Raw genomic sequence first — 11101 nt, forward strand, 5'->3', positions numbered from 1 at the left:
CCTCAAGCTGTCCCCCTGGGTAGAGTGCTGTGGCATCACAGCTTACAGCAGCCTCCAACTCCTGGGCTCAAGCGAGTCTCTTGCCTCCGCCTCCCAAGCAGTTGGGACTGGGGATTTCATCTGCAGATATTATAGTACTCTTCTAGGATTTTTGTGAACCACCCTGATAATTTGTTTAAAGAGTTCTAAATTTATAGAGCTAAAACAAATTTATTAGAGAACACCATGTTTATTTGGGGTGGGCAGTAGAGAAGAGTGGATTAGGAAGGTAATTTATTGCCAATCTATTTGCACTAGTATATGCTTGTGTATTATCATTTCATCTGCAGAGAAAGACTGGGGAAAGAGGGACAATACAAGCAGATTATAAAAAGGGAAGATTTCCTGGCTTTGAGATTCAAAAGCTAAGAAGATCCTTAGATTCTGCCTGCTGCCGCGAGGGAAAACATCACAAAGGAGGAATTCACTGAAAGATGATTCTTGAAAAGTGAATAGAATTTTATGGACAAGACAGGGTAAGGTGAGCAACTCCTCATCAAAACACAGGAGGAAAGGCTCTTGGATCTGGAAACTATACAGCAGGGGCCATGGGCCATTTTCCCCTGTGTTCTCATTATCCAGAAGAGAAACTGACCCAAGGTCAATTGACACTTGGGCAGACAGATGTGGGGAAATGACTTGATAGATGAATGAATGTAGCATGGCCATTTCAAGTAAGGTAAAGATGACTCAAGGAACCCAACAAGTAAATTCAGTCTCTAATACAGTCAGCCTAGGCTCAACTCATCCTTATCTCATGCTGGTCTCTCTGCATGCAGTGCCCAACTCCAAGGCTCGGTGTGATGAGCTCCAGTCTAGGCTAGAGCACATGTGCTACGGTGGATGCACAGAGCTCAGCTCAGCCCATTCTCCACCTTGCACATCATACCTGCTAAACTTTGTGTGGGTCTCTCACTGGCAGGCTTCCTCTCACATGGGCTGTCCCTCCTCTTGGAAAATCAGTGCTCTCTTCTCTAGGTCCAATTAACTCTGATTTGCTCTCAGGTCCATTTGAGAACACAAAAGGAAGTCTCCAGTCTGCTGTGTGGGCTTCCTCCCCCTATCACTGCCCTGCTGTTAGAAGATTGCTTCTCCATCTTTGTATTTTATCTCTCCCCTCCCCTCCAGAACATGTGAGGGATATGCCAAAGAAACAATCCCAACCAAGGTCTCTCAGGCAAGAGAAACAGCATTGCCTAAAACCACAGAGTTAAATGTCACAATAGGACATACCCACATGTCCACTGAAAATAGGATCCCAACAGAGGTGAGTGGGGGTTGCTTCTCTGTTTCTCCATGTCTTCCTATAGTACCCACCCAACTCATCCCACCCAGTCCTACAGTTCAGCCCTTCCTACCCCAGCATCTCACTCCCATAGTGTCTCTGGGAAGCATAATCTGGAAATGCATTATGTTGTTGACATGATATACAGCCCTCAATTTCCCAACTCCAAGCCATTGTCATCATGTCTATGGAATTGGGTAACTAGTGCCCTGAATGCCTTTTGGCCCATCCTTCACTGGTCAGCATGAACTTATAGTCCAGGTGCTCCTCCAGCCCTGCAGTGGGAGGGACAGCATTGGCTGTTGGCTGGGCCTCTGTCAGGGTCTGGCATGGGCCAAGTCTAGGCTGGCTCCTATCTGGCCTTGCGTGGTTCTATGAACACCAAAGGCTATGCAGGGAAGGCCTAGGGAATTGAAAGTATCAGTCAAGCCCAAGGCTGGGACAAAAGAGCAAATATAACAAGCTTATTCATGTCCTCTGAAACACCATCCAATGTTGGTATAGAGCAAAGAACAGGGATGGCTCCTGGACTACAGAGGTCGTTGCAAGAGGTCTCAGTACTAGGGGAAAGGGCCATGATGGAATTTCAGAAGAAAAATGGCAGCCTTAATGTGTGTGTGCATATGTGTATGTGTACACACAGAGATAAGGAATGTGAGTGATTACACACACACCTGAGGTAAGGATCTAATGCAAGCCTCTGGACCACAAAGGTCCTAGACTTGGCTTAATCATCATTCCTTAGGAAGCTTTCCCTGGTTCTCTCACATTTGTCCTCTGAGGCCTAATTCCTGAACTTCCCCTATAGGGTCAAAGCTTCCCCAGGGCTCCTTCAAGAAACTAGAGAAGGGTCCAGAGAAAATCCTCACTGAGACATGCTATTTTCTTGTCCACCTCCATCCCCAAGGCGTTTTTTATTATACAAGACCAACCCAGTGTTTGTCAAATATTTAATTCCTTAAGATGATCCTCCAGAGGAACAAAAGTCAAATAACAAATTTAGGAAAACACTGGGTAAGCCCATTTCTATTTCAGAGAAGTTCTGCAGTAAAACACAGCACGACATCAGTAACAAATCCCCCAAGGTCAAATGTGCTTGTCTGTGTTTAAATGTAACACAAGTTCCTTCCCTTTACCCTGATTTTTTATCAGTGTCTGAGATATGGGTAGCTCCATAGAAATCACTTCAAAAAATGATGCACCCACTGCCAGAAATTGAAGAACTTGGAGAATTAGAACTAAGGCAAACCAAAGTCAAATTTTAGTCACTTGTTAGTTTGGCATCCAGTGTCAGCACTTCCCCATGCATAAGTAAAATAATAATGATGTAATGATGTTTCTTGCTATGGTCTGAGCATGTTCTCTCTAAAATTCATGTTGAAACTTGATCTTCTATGCAAAATTGTTACCAAGTGGAGCCTTTAGAAGGTGATTGGACCCTGTAGGCTCTGCCCTCATAAATGAGATTAGCAACCTTATAAAAAGGATAGTGGGGGGCAGCGCCTGTGGCTCAAGGAGTAGGGCACCGGCTGCATATGCCAGAGGTGGTGGGTTCAAACCCAGCCCCGGCCAAAAACCACAAAAAAAAAAAAAAAAAAAAAAAAAAAAGGATAGTGGGAGCCAGCTTGGCTCTCTCTTGCCCTTCTCTCTTCTACCATGTAAGAATACCTAGTGGCACCAACTTGGAAGCAGAATGGGCCTCACCAAACTCCAGATATGCTCATATGCCTTGCTCTTGGACTTCCCAGCCTCCAGAACTGTGAGAATAAATCGCTGTTGTTTATAAGCCACCTACTCTATGGTGTTCTGTTACAGCAGCATGAATGGACAAAGACACACTGGAAGGAAGCCCAGAGCTACTGAGCACCACTAGGAAGTGATTTTCCCTCTTTGGGGGACAGATGGACTATAGATTATGTCATTGTTTCTCCAGGACTCATGCCGAGACCCCTGTATGTCTGAAAGGTTAACCTACTCTGAGGGAGGAGAATGTGTACCTTCTGCCTCAAGAGATGGTTCAAAACCCCTTTCTAAAAACATTCCTGCTCACTCTATTCAGGGACCAGTTCAAATAAATTACATAATAGGCTCAGCGCCTGTAGCTCAAATGGCTAAGGTACCAGACACATACACCTAAGATGGCAGGTTTGAATCCAGCCCGGGCCCGCCAAAACAACAATGACGGCTGCAACCAAAAATAGCCGGGCATTGTGGCAGGCGCCTGTGGCCCCAGCTACTTGGGAGGCTGAGGCAGGAGACTCGCTTGAGCCCAGGAGTTGGAGGTTGCTGTGAGCTGTGATGCCACGGCACTCTGAGCCCAGGGAGACAGCTTGAGCCTCTGTCTCAAAACAATAAATAAATAAATAAATAAATAACATAATAAAGACATATCGAATCCATTTTTTAAAATCCTCCTTGCTTACTCTTTTGATCAATGTCTCAATAAATAAATTGAAGAGGAAACTTCTCTCTTAATGCCCCACATAAGACTAAGGAAATGGTTTATGGCTGTCACAATGGGTCCACAATTTTGTTCTATAGGAGGTGATACAGATCAGAATATTTCTCACCTTTTGATGAAACAGTTCCCCAATTATCTTCAAGGGGCTTGAGTAAGGCTACAGGAAAACCCAACATGTCCCCGCCCTTGCTAGGCAAGCCCCAACAACTCCAGGACAGGGCCATATGGATCACCTGCAACCCGTCCTTGCAACCTGGATGTTGTGTCGGACTGTAAAGATCCAGCACAAAGAAAAAGTAAAACCCACAGACTGCACTCAGCCTCTGCTATTTCCTTTTCAGGGAGAACAGAGCATCAGAATACAGTTTAGCCTGGAGAGGGGACACAGACCGTGTCTTTGCAGGCCCTAAAATACTTACTATATGCCAGGGGCTTTGCAGTTACTATCATACTCGATCCTCAGGAGAAAGAAAATTAGTAACTCACCCAAGATCACTTGCCAAGTAACAGATCTTGAATTCAAATTCGGGTCTTCCAACTTTGATGATTTCTCATTTACCGGTTCTTCTTGCTTTCTTCACAGAAGTCAGTTCTTAAGCCTGAAGCAACCCACAAAACAAGACATTTGACCCTGCTGTTTTAACACTGGTGACATTTGACCAAATTGCATGGGTAGGAGGGAAGAGAAAAACGCATTAGAAATAATCAACGCAGGCCAGGCTCAGTGGCTCACACCTGTAATCCTAGCTCTCTGGGAGGCCAAAGTGGGTGAATTGCTTCAGCTCACAAGTTTGAGACCAGCCTGAGCAAAAGTGAGACCCTGTCTCTACTAAAAATAGAAAAACTGAGGCAGGAAGACCATGTGAGCCCAAGAGTTGGAGGTTGCTATGAGCTATGATGCCACAGCACTCTACCCAGGGTGATAGGTTGAGACTCTGTCTCAAAAAAAAAAAAAGAAAAAATCAACACAGAATACAAGAGGTAAAAGAGCATAAATAAAATTATTAATTGATAGTAAGAATAGTCTCTAAAGAAAACCTAAAATTTGGCGTGAATTGTTAAAGCCCAATAAATAAATCAAATATTTCATGAGAAAGCTATAAGAAAATTAATTTATCCCAGTAAAGATACGTTTGGTGAAATCAAAATTAAATTGAACAACCAGAAGGATGAACATGTAGTTGGTACAAGCCAGAGGTAGAGCATGTCATTCTCAGGAGTGACCAGACAGCGGCAGCAAAGACCAGTGATGGAATTGACTCAGCTGTGGTTCTTGAAGTGTGGTCTTCCAACCAGCACGCGGAGGTAGAAAATAATTCCAGCTAAGGGCACACAACACCCTACTGCGAACTTTAGAAATGCAAATCCAAAACCCACTGAATCAGAAACTTCTGGGAGTGCAGCTCCCCAATCTGCATTTTAACAAGCTCTGAGGGCGGTTCTGATGCACACTCTGGTTTAACTACTTTGGCAAATCACTGTAGCCAAGCACAGGGCTGTTTTCTCCAAAATCAGCAGGCACTACTGTAGGAGTTGATTATATGGTGGGTTTTTTTTTTTTTTTTAATTTAGCCAAACAGCAACATAAAAGAACTAAATGCAACCAACTCTGTGCAGACTTAGGAGCCTGTCACTTCAAGTAAACCTGTGTCCAGTCTGAAAGGGGGGCAAGGTCAAAGCGCTGTGTCTGCAAGGTCAGCGCTGTGGCCCCCTGCCTGCAGCCCCACCCTAGCTTTATTTCCCACCTTGACTCTTCTCATGCTGATTCCCGAGAAGAAGGAGTTTCCTGGTTGTCTTGGGTCTCCTCTTAGGGAGAAACCTGGTGATCTATCCCAGGAAAAAGGGTCTGCATTTCTGAGTCTTGGCGCTTCCCTGCCCCAGGAACTGGAGGTAAATATTGTGCACCATGGAGTTCTCTCTTTCTGTAGTTCCCCAACTGACAAATCACGGGGAAAATTCAAACCCCACCCTCATATTCTACCAGCTCTGTCCTGATACCTCCAATGACAGCCTGGCGGCAACCCATAGCCACACCCTATAAGGGTATCCCACCAGTGATGACTGAGGGAAGCGATGAGATGATGACATTGCCCAAAGGCAAGCCTTAGAGCCTTAGAAGTCTAGGTGCAGCATCCACCAGAGCATGGGCTCTGGAGGAGGGGAGACCTGGTTCAGTCTCACCCCATCATTTTCTGCAGGGTTTGCGCAAGTTGCCAAACCTCACCAAGCATCTGTTTCTATTGAGGCCTCAATGGGCAGATCTCTAAAATGGAGCCAAAACTACATTTCTCAGAAGTTCACTAAATGATCAAGCATATAAATACCTAGCAGTGTGTCACACCTAGCAGGCCCCCCAGCACATGGAGATTTCTTCCCTTCCCTCGGGAAGTTGTAAGTTTCCTGTGCCTGCAGTTCTGGAGCAGAGAGGGTTGCCTATTTTGTCAGAAACATTGTGGAGCAGAGATCACCAACTCCAATGCCTACAGGATGCAGGGGACTCACAGAAAACAGTGCAGTAACTGGATGGAGCTGTGAGAAACTGGAGGCCACTGACCCATCTAACGGAGGACAAGGACATTGCTAATTGGCTTCAAAGGCTGTTTTCAGGTGGGAACGGAATCTGGGCCGTCAGACTTCTCTTATTTCTCAAGAGACACTGGGAAGATTCAACCTCCTGAGGTGAAGCCCAAGCTATGGCCAGCCACTTAAGGACGCCAGCAGAGGGGATCCATGCCCCCAGGTCACTTGTGCTGTGGCCTGTTGCAGCAGGCACCCTTGGCTGCCTTCCTGGGGCCAGAGGGCAGAGCAGGGCAGAGCCTGGCTTTGCAGCTTCACTCCAGCGCTCCCTAAGGAGAGATCTTGGAGCCTCTCCTTCATCTGTGAAAGGAAGCTAATCACCAAAATGATTTTTCCCTGGCAAATGGCAGAGGTGAAGGTGGTTTGATCCTCTCAGCTACTGAGAACAAAGCTCATCTGATAAAGACCATTAGGAATGAGACCTTAGTGCCCAATGAAGTCAGGTTTGCCCTCTTGCTGCAGTGGGGAAGACTGTGCACTGGGGAGCATGTGAGGCGTCCCCCCAAGAGAAATGATCATGGAAGGCAGATGGGCAGAAGTGTGAGGGTAAAGACAGAGACAGATTTACCTATAGCAGAGCAGCAGGTAAGTGCTGTGTGTATGTGGACCTGAGCTCGTGTCCTTGGAAACTACAGTTAAGATCAGTGTAGAAGGCTGTCCTGAACATCCCTACCTGGAGTTCTCTCTGCACCTGGGCTGGAAATGGGGACTCCTTAAGCCACAGTGACCCCCACTCACCCCCACCCCGTACAAGAGTTCTCCAGAGGGGACTGGCACATCTCATTCTCACCCATGATTCAAACACCTCCGTCTCTGGCCGGCTATGATTTTAGAGAACAGATTTCTTAGCGCTGTCCGGTGTGCTCTGCAGATGAAGGTCCTAATGGCAGCAGCTGCCCCCCCCAGGCACTGCACAGGCTCAGAGCCCATTGCCGAAGCTACGGAGCTTACAGCTGAGCCCAGCTCTGCTGCTTTCCAGCTCTGTGATCTTGGCTTATCCCTTAAATCCTCCAAACCTCAGTTGAGGGATAAGTACAGACCTACAGTTCTTCATCTGCAGTTCCAAATTCTAGAGACCACTGAAAGCCTAAAGAGTGCTTGTAACCTATACGGCTCCAAACCCTGACCTAACTCATATGGTGGCAAAACCTGACCATAGTCTGTTGATGGTCTTTACTGATCCTGTGAAGTATGAATATTTGTACAATTCTCTGCAGAAAATATTAACATGCTGGATCATGGGGAGCTGTCCCAGGCTCTGTGGGAAGTTAGAAAAGGTATAGTATATGCACAGTACACGCATTATCTTATTTTCCTAAAATATTTAAGATTCCCAATTCCAAGAATCATAAGGCCCAGGGTTTCAGATACAGATTTACTGATCTTTAGTAGCTCATAAGGTGGCAGGGGCGTGTATGTGACACTGTATAAAGCTGTTCCATACAGAGGCACTAGCAAGTGCTCAGTGATGCTGAGGGCTGCCCCTGAATGTGGCGAGTACTGAGTACGTCCTCCCCTGTAGACCTCACAGCCCTCTTCAGGGTTCCTGGGCTCTTACCCTCTCATTGTCCCTTGTGGCCTCTTCTGGGCATTGTTTGTCCTGTGCTGTCCTCATGGGACACCTCTGGGCCACCCCCATATCCTCTCCTTCATCTCTCCAGAACCCAGGTCCTCCTCCTGCTTCCCAAATTCAGAAGCAAGCCAAATGGATTCTTTGCTTGACAGCTTTCACCTTCCCACCCCAACTTCTACAGCTGACTCCAGACACTGAAGGCCTATGGTCACCCACATGTTGAGGTTGGGACCTGCTCATCTACTTCTTCCTTGAACCTATAGCCTGGGTTACCCAGTGGGAGGCATGGAGGCTTCAGGGCAGCTCTGGGTTGTCTCCTGGGATTTCCAGGCCTCCTGAACAAGCGATTTGGAGACCCTCTGTGCTTCCTTCCCTTTGGACCCAGCCTTGCCAGTGAGTAAAGCTGGGACAAATAGTTCTCTTCCAGAAAGCCTGGCTTTCTCCCATCCAGAAAGTCCAGCTGCTGTGGAAGGTGTAATCTCTGATTTTTATCAAGGTGGAGCCCACCCAAGTTTCACACCCTGGTAGCTTTCAGGTCCACTAGGGCCAAGCCCCTTCTAAGCAGGCTGTGGCCTTTCAGCCATTAGGGTCTCAAGCAGGATGAGAAGAGCTCAAGAATCCAGGTGGGCACAGAACCCCCAGGCACCAGGGGCATAGGGACATCTCAATTGGACAAATTAAAGCAAGGCCTGGAAGGCCAGTGACTACAAGGTCAGAGATCAGCCTTCCTGGGCTTTCATGGCTGGGGCCAGGTAGGTCTTGCTTTGGCAAATTTGCGATTCCAGCAGTGGGCAGATGCCCTGAATCCTCCTCCTCACCTCTCTGTTCCCTTTTGCAGAGTTGCATGCGATTGGCTCAGCCCACTCCTTCCTTCCCACCTGGATCTGCCCACCTTCATTATACGTACCCTATATCTCTGGGCTTTCCTACACCCTGGCCTTCTCTGGGCACACTGTCTCTTTCCTGCCCCCCCTCTGGGTTAGTGGGGGCAGAAAACCCCTCAAGGGCCTTTGAGAGCTAGCACCTGCCACTTCCCAGGCCCCCATGGAGGGGACCATATATCCAGTCACCCAAACTCCAGCTGAGGCAGGGAGAACCCAGAGGCTGCCTCTGTGCTAACTTTCAGCAGGTCAGTCAGGGTGTTATTCTCCTCCCAAGAGCAGCAGAGCGTCAGGAGACATCCTCTATCCTCAGGCCCTCCTCCACTCCAGCCAAGCAGCAGGTGCTGGGCCCCAGGCAGCCAGATTCTCTCTTTTCCACCGACAGCTCTACACCTTCTACCTCCCTCTCCTCCCCATGTAGACCCTCCTGGAACATCCATTCCAGGGAGGGGAGACAGACCATTAACATAATCCATAAACTATGCCACATGTCAGATAGGGACACACATACACACACACTGGGAAATAATGAGTGGCCAAGGGGAGTGAAATTTAGATGAGGTGGTCTGGGAATGTTTCTTTAACAAGGGTGGATGGCAGGGAGATGAGGGGATGACATGGGCAGATGGATCCAACACCATGTAGACTGAACACTGCACAAGGGAGTCTGGAGTCTGCTCAGTATCTGGGATTAGATGAAAATGCTCCAGGTCATCCAGTCTGCTACCAGGTGGCATCCGAGACATTCAGTTGAGAACCTGTTCGTCGTTTACAAACCATGACAGTGCACCCTGCCAGCCTGGTGGGGTGTGGAGCCTACGGTGGTAGGACATCCTGCTGGGGCCTCATAGTCCAAGGGAGACTAGTATGTGCCCTTACAGGGGATGTATGTGTGCATCATCAGGAATCTAGTGTGAAACTAGCTTTAAATACAGTTTAATTACTAGCATCATAATTACCCAGGGAAACAATGCTCTGGCTATTCTTGTTGACAGTCAAAGCAGATCATGGTTTCAAATGAGTCAGAATGCCTGGGCAACATACTCCATGGCCACCACCCCTCCTGCCCAGTCCCCACACATCCATGGAAAGATGGAGGCCACACTCAAGTTCCTGTCTCCAGCTCCACAGTCACCAAGTCCCAGCCCACATCACCAGCTGGAGCTCCAGGTATATTCAGGGTCTTCCCTGCCCCTGTTCAGGCAACAATGGGTCAGGCCTTGCTGTAGAACCTGACTGACACAGCCAGTATATCCAGAGTTAGGGTCACTCAACTGTGTCCCTCGAACCTACCCATACCCTAATGGTCCAGGTCTTTCCATCAAGATATAGGCCCTTTTCCAGCCCCCCATGACATCCCAGGAGTCTGGGGGTCAAGATCCCCTCAGGCTCTCTCAGCTCAGCAGCCCAGACTTTTTCTCTCATGGAGACATCCTCTCAGGGCCTCATCTTGCCATGTGGCCACTGTGTAGGCCAGCGAGGTTCTTCAGGTGTGTTTTAACACCTTTATATCTCAACAGGAGGCCATCAGAACTCTGGTCACTTTCCTCCCTTGAGAGCCTCCTTTGATTTGTTCCTTCTACCTGTGCCAGGCTGGACAGCTCTCAGCAGGTCACAGAATGTGTGTGAAGAATTGGCCATTGTCGGTGCACATTCTCCAGTGGTGACTGGAATGTCCTCATCCTGCAGCCTGCTGTCCACTGCTCAGTACTACTCACGTGACTGTCAGCCCTCCCAGATAGTGCTCTGGTCCCCTCCTTGCTCTGCCAGGGATATATTCTGCCTACTATCCTGGTCCCAGCCCTATGATGGCAAGTGAGGAGGGGGGTCTCTATACTCCTTGCTTCAGGGCAAGCTGGCTGTCCCTTGCTCTTGGGGCAGCTCTGGCCAGAGCCACCTACAACTATAGCTGGATCTCAGAGGGAAAGGTGAATGCTTGAGCTCTTTCTGTCCTGCTGTCCCTTCCCACAGTTGGATAAGTGCTGGAAGCCACCCCCTGTGCTGAATCACTCAGTACGCAGAGCCCTGATCAATCACCAAAGCCACACTCTTGGCTGGAAGCTATACTCTTGGCCACGGGAGCAGAGGCACTGAGGCCTGGGTTCAAATCCTGGCTCTGTTGCTTCCTAGGGCTGTGACCCAGAGTAAGTTGCTTTATCTCTCTGCATCTTCATTTTATCACATATTAAATAGGAGAGGATAACAGTAGGCATGATAAGAGTGTTCTGAGGAGCTGCAGGTAATAAAACCAAATTGGTAGGCTGTGAACAGCATTTAACATGAAC

This window comes from Otolemur garnettii, unplaced genomic scaffold (genome assembly GCF_000181295.1).
Source record: "Otolemur garnettii isolate 467f Iridium unplaced genomic scaffold, OtoGar3 scaffold00217, whole genome shotgun sequence".
Lineage (NCBI taxonomy): Eukaryota > Metazoa > Chordata > Mammalia > Primates > Galagidae > Otolemur > Otolemur garnettii.